We start from the raw sequence: 6,472 nt of genomic DNA on the forward strand, positions 1-6,472 counted from the left end.
ATTAAAAAATTAAACAGGGCTGGGGTATAGCTTAGTGCAGAGTTTCTGGGTTGAGTGCAGCACATATATAAAGCTCCTGGGTTCAGTGCCCAGTACTAGAAATCAAAACAAAAAACAAAGTCCTGCTGAGGCAGGATGACTGAAGCAAGCAAGTTCAAGGCCAGCCCAGGCTGCATAGTGAGATCCTGAACACGCACATGCGTGCAAATACACACACGCACACACACACACACACACACACACACGCACGAGAGAAAAAAATAAAAACAAAAGTAATAATAACTAATATTTATTGCTTCCTAATTCTTTTTACTTTCTGGAGTGCTGGAAATAGAACCTCGGGCTCCTGCCTGCAGGGGTGGCAAGCTCCTACCGGAGCTATATTCCCAGCTATCCTTCCTAATTTTTTATTTTAATGTAGTTAGTACAGGGTTCCACTATGTGGCTGTGACGCGTAGTGGTCCTCCCGTTTGCAGCCTCCTCAGCGCTGGGATTACAGGCGTGCACCACCACACCCAGTCTCAGTGGCTGGCTCAGCGCACCTGGGGGTGGGGCTGGTGCGGCCTATGGTGCTGGGGGTCCAACCGTGGTCGCTGGTCGCTGCACGTGCCTAAGCAGGCACTTAGTCCGCTGAGCTATCCTGCCAGGCCCTTGTCTTTCCTCATTGTTTTCTTCTGTTTTGTGTTCTTTTGCAATTTTTAAGACAGGATCTTGATGGGTAGCCCAGGCTAACCTCTATTTGGCCGGCCCTAATATTTGCATTTTAAAAGTGTATTATCTAGCTCAGTGGACTAAGTGCCTGCTTTGGCAAGCTCAAGGACCAGGGTTTGATCTCCAGTCCCACGTGCTGCGCTGGCCTTGCCCCGGGGCGCGCTGAGCTGGCAACAGAGTCCAGGCGTGGTGGCGCACGTCTGTAATCCCAGCACTGGGGAGGCTGAAAACAGGAGGATCACTACAAGTCAGAACTGTGTAGTGAGACCCTGTATCAAATACATAAAAATGAAACAAAAAAAAAAAAAATGCAGACTGGCCATGGTGGCGCACGCCTGTGATCCCAGCGCTGAGGAGGCTGCAAGCAGAAGGACCACTACGAGCCTGAACTAGTAGTGAGACCCTGAGCACCCTGTAGACCCTTCCCTAAAATACAAAAAACAAATAAAAACATTACAGGCATGGTGGCACACACCTGTAATCCCAACACTCAGGAGGCTGAGGCCAGAGGATCACTGTGAGTTTGAGATCAGCCTGTGCTACAAATAAGCTCAAGGTCAGCCTGAACTACATAGGGAGACCCTGTCTCGAAAAGAAAAAAAAAAAAAAAAAGTTCATTACAGTAAAAGACATATTGTCATTAATGGTCCTGGCAGTCCTCTCATTGTTCTTGCCCCCTTCTTTTTTTAGACAGGTTCTCTCTGTGCACTTCAGGTTGACCTTGAACTCACTGTGTAGCCCAGGCTGGCCTTCAACTCATAGTGATCCTCCTACCTCAGCCTCCCAAGCGCTGGAATTACAGGTGTGCACCACCACGCCCACCTGATCCCCCTGCAATACTGGGGATGGAACCCCTCAGGCTCCTCCCCTGAATGACAGCACCTCTCCCCCCAGGTGACCCAGCCCCACCCTTTCTTCCATCAAGCTGTGTGGTATTCCATCGCGGGGCCCTTTGTGACGTTTTGGTCACAGCAAACAGTGCCCACGTGCCAGCCTGCAGTTGCAACATAAGCGATGCAGAGTGTTCCCAGGAGGCTGGACTGTTCTGCCCGCAGCAAATGTGCCAGAGAGCACGGGCTGCTCCCATGGCTCAGCTCTGTCGCCTGGAATGGCGAGTCCCCCCCTGCTGCTGGACTTGGCCTTTGCAGTCAGGCCTTGTCCTTTGCCTTCCTGGAGGAAGGTGGCACCGTGACCTCGCTGTGACCCCTTGTCCACCCACACAACAACAGAGCTGTGGTTCTGTCCCCTGAATGGCTGTATTCCAACATCCTCATGGGGGGGCTCCCTTGCTCCTGCGTGTGTGTGTGTGTGTGTGTGTGTGTGTGTGTGTGTGTGTGTGTGAAGGGCTGATTCCAGGGGCCTCTCCCTCAGCCCAGAGCTGCTGGTCCAGGCCCTGTGCCAATTTGTCCTGTTTCTGGTCTTCAGCGCAGTCTGGAATTGCCTGGCTCAGCAGGGTGAAGAGTCACCACCAAGCTGGCTCTGGGCACAGCAGGCTTCAGGCCTGGAGCAGTGCCCTGGGCCAGTAGGAGCCTGTTCCTTCAGCCCTGTCTTCGCCAGCACCCCCAGCGGTCCCAGATGTTGGCAAGCTGTGTCTACTTCACTGTCATTAATTGGGGTCTTTTTGGTACTGGAAGTTGAACCCAGGACCTTGCACTTGTCCGGCAAGCACTGTGTTGGCTGAGCTATACCTCCAGTCCCCCACTGCAATCAAAATGATGAGGCTGGAGATGCTTGAAAAATGAAATAAAACAGAAGTAGTGGCGTACACCTGTAGTCCCTACTCGGGAGGCCGAGGGGGGAGGATCCCTGAGTCCCACAGTTCAAGGCCAGCTTGGGCAACTTGGCAACTCAACAAAAACCCACACGAATGAAAGGGAAAAAACACTGAGCAGCTTCTCTGTTGTTCTGGGCAGAATGTGCCCTTTCTCCTCCTATGCCCTCCCCGGGCCAGTGGCTGATGGAAACATCGAGTGTTCAGAGCTCATGACTTTCATGCTGGGCTCTTTCATTAATTTGCTATGTTGTATGTGTGTGTGTGTCTTACTGGGACTTGAACCCAAGGCTTTTGCACTGAGTTACATATCCAGCCCTTTTTTATTTTTACACAGGGTCTTACTGGGCTCAAACTTGAGATCATCCTGCCTCAGCCTCCCAGAGTACTTGGATCATAAACATGGTATGGTGCTATGGGACTGTGACAATTTCCTGGTCTTTATCAAGATAGAATTGGGCCCACCAGTACATGACATGCCCTCAAATGTCATGCTCCTAGGTCACCTTCCCCCCCCCATCACTTTTGAGGCGATGACTATCTTTTGCCCTCCCTACTCCAAAATGATGGACCGTTTTTCCTGGGCCTGGGATGACTTTGCCCAGGGCCTGCTCATAGCCACTCAGACTTGCTTCCTTTTGCTAAAGTGCAAATTCTGACACCTCTCATTTTCTCTCTGGAGGAGGCTGAGGCAGGAGAGTGAAAAACCTAGACCCAAGTCTGGGCACTGTGGTGACCTAGGAGACCCTCTCTGAAAGTAGAAGATAAAAAAAGGCTCATTGTTAGAAAGCACTTGCCGTGTGTGTGTGTGTGTGTGTGTGTGTGTGTGTGTGTGGCCCTGGGTTCAGTCCTGAGTTAAAAAAGCAGGCCCCCCACTTGGCTGGGAAAGCCAGGCAGGTGTTTTATTCTGTTTCCTTTCATTGTTTTGTTTTCATTCCTTTTCCCTAAGTCTAGTCAGCTCCCAAGAGGGAGATCTACTCCAGGGCTCCTGCAGCCCCACGCAGTCCATGGCAGCAAGGTCCCAGACTCAAAATGTCCTGGTTCTTCACGGCCAGCTGCTCTGGGCGGGGGTGGCACCCACAGGGACGCTGTGAATAGGCTGAGTGTCCCTCAGAACTGGCTGTGGACAGGCTCTTCTGCCCTCATCCCCTGCCCCAGCAGGCCTGCCACCGCCCCTCTCTGGGGCCGACTAGCGGGCTTCAGGTCAAGCCTCCCCAGGAGGGGGCTGGTGCGCCAGTCGCGGCCTGCAGCGCCAGCGCCTGCCCCTACCCTTTAGCAGGGGCTTTGTCGCCCTTCCCCTCAACTCCCACACGGTCCTGAGTTTCCAGAGTCCCACAGGAGGAGGACCTGGGACTCAGAACCGACCCTTCATGAGATGCTTAGGAAAAATAAAGTACATTATCTGAGAAAAAAAAAATATATATGAAATAAAATGAATGTTAGTCATGTGTACAATTATATGCCCATGAGATGCTTAGGAAAAATAAAGTACATTATCTACTGAGAAAAAAAAGAACCGACCCTTCCCCAGGGCAGCCAAGAAGTGGGCGTGCCTCTCCCCGTGCCCTTATCCTGTCCCGCCCCCTCGGAAGGACAGACGCATCAGATGTCTTTCTATCCAGGTCACTAGAGCCAGGGACACCTGTGGGGTTCACAGGCAGGCGGGGAGTGGTGGACAGCCTTTGGCCCTGGGGAACTGCCTCTACCCGCCCCTCCCCCAGGTTAGGGGTAGGTAGGTGGGCGGGACTGTTGGAGAGGTCAGGTCGTCCCGGTGCAGAAAGCTGAGCAACAACAGCGCCACAAGCCACTGGCCGGCCTGGCTGGCCAGCGGGAGAGGCCCTTGGAGCAGAAAAAACAGCTCTAAGCTAACTTTTAAATAAATCATGCAGCGGGAGGGAGGGAGGAAGGGGGGACAGTTCTCCAGGTCGGAGGCTAAGTGCCTGGGCCTCTGAGCTCCCTGTGCCCAAGAGTCCCCGCTGAAGCCACCTCCTTTCCTTCCGGCTTCTGAGTCAACCCACGTTCCTGACGTTCCCGCTGTGTGCCGGCTCCAGGCAGGGCCCTATGGGGTTTCGACAGGGCCACAGCAGAGGTAGAAACTGGAGACTTCCCCTAGCCCGTCCTTGGAAGGGCCCGACCTGTCCCCAGACGGTGACTGAGACAGTGGCCTCCCAGGGTGTGCAGAGCTGGGGGGGGGGGTTGCAGGAGAGTTCTTGAGGGGACACCTGGATTAGCTGGGGGCCTGGAGCACTGAGGGGAGCCCTGAGTGGAGATCTGAAGATGTGACATGAGGACGGCAGTGTATGGGACACAGAAGCCACATGGTGGATTGAGAGGCCAGAGGGCAACCGTGGAGCTGGGAGACCAGTGTTCCTCGAGTGGCTTTTAACCGGAGACACGAGATACACAGTACAACATGTGTGTCCCTTGCAGTGCAGCATGTGCCCGTGTACACACACACACACACACACACACACACATTTTTATTGTTGTTTTTGTTTTTTGAGGCAGGGTCTTGCCAGGCTGGCTTCACATTTGTGGTGATCCCCCTGCCTCAGCCTCCCACGTGATGGAATTGTAGGTGTGTGCTACCACACCCAGCTTAAACACATAGCATTTACTCTCATTTTTTTTTTTTTTTAATGTATTTAGTACAGGGTCTACAGGGTCTCACTATGTAGATCGGATTTGTAGTGATTCTCCCGTTTTCAGCCTCCCAAGAGCTAGGATTACAGGCATGCGCCACCATGCCCAGTCTCAATTGCAAGTGCTGACAATCGAACTCTGGCCTTTGTGCTCTGCCTAAGCTGGCGCTTTAGTTAGCTGAGCTATCTGGCCAGCCCAACACATAGCATTTAAATAGAAATTTCACAAAACAATGATTAGTTCTACGCTGGATTCCAACATTTAGTATTTCCTTTTATTTGGTACTGGGGACTGAACTCAAGGCTTCTTGCTAAATTTAGCTGCTTAGTTAAGATTCACTAATTTATTTTGAGATTCATTAATTTATTTCATACACTAGGTTGAAATAAATAGGTTTATTGCTTGCACTTCAGTTTTGAAAATATCCAAGGACAGGGGCCGGGGAGATGGCTCAGTAGAATAAATGCTGCACTGGCAAGCACAAAGGTCTGAGTTCAATCCCCGGTTCCCGGTTCTGCAAAAAAAAAAAAAAAAGAAAGAAAGAAAAGAAAAGACAATATCCAAGGACAAAATGCAACTTAGAAAAAAAAAAATAATACAATTTTGGAATGTTTTTCAGTACTGAGTCTTGAACCCAGAGCTCTCCAAGCCACAATAATAAAGCTCCAGGCTGCTTTATTTATTTATTTTTAATCTTGTTTTGCTTTTGTGAAAGTGGAGATTGAACCTAGGCCTTCACACTGAGCTACATCTCCAGGCCTTTTTATATATTTTAAGATAAGGTCTCAATAGGTCACTAAGTTGTCCAGTCTAACCGTTAACTTGGGATCCTCTTGCCTCAGCCTCCCAGAGTGCTGAGATTACAGGCATGCACCACCACAACTGTTTTATTTTTTAATTTTCATACAGGGTCTCACTAAGTTGTCCTGACTGACCTGAACTTTCAGTCCTCCTGTCTCAGCTTCCTGAGTAGCTGGGATTACAGCACTGTGCCACCACCTCATCCAGTTTTAAGGAATTTCATTGGTTTTATTTAGGGATTCCTACAATCAGGCAACACTGGATTCTACTAAATAGAAAGAGTATTCATAAAAAAAAAAAAGGGAAAGGGCAGGGGAGATGGCTCAGTGGAATAAGCACTTGCCTGGCAAGCACAAGGGCCTGAGTTCAATCCCCGGTTCCACCAAAAAAAGAAAGAAAGAGAGTATTCATGCAGACTGAGAAGAAGAGACTGCTTCTACAGACAGAGGCTGAAAGGCCAGCAGTAGTGGCACACACCAGCAGCTCTAGCACCTGGGAGGCTGAGGCAAGGGGACTGCCAAGAGCTAAAGCCAGCCTGGAGTGCAT

The sequence above is a fragment of the Octodon degus genome, unplaced genomic scaffold (genome assembly GCF_000260255.1).
Source record: "Octodon degus isolate 3935 unplaced genomic scaffold, OctDeg1.0 scaffold00197, whole genome shotgun sequence".
In the NCBI taxonomy this organism is placed as follows: domain Eukaryota; kingdom Metazoa; phylum Chordata; class Mammalia; order Rodentia; family Octodontidae; genus Octodon; species Octodon degus.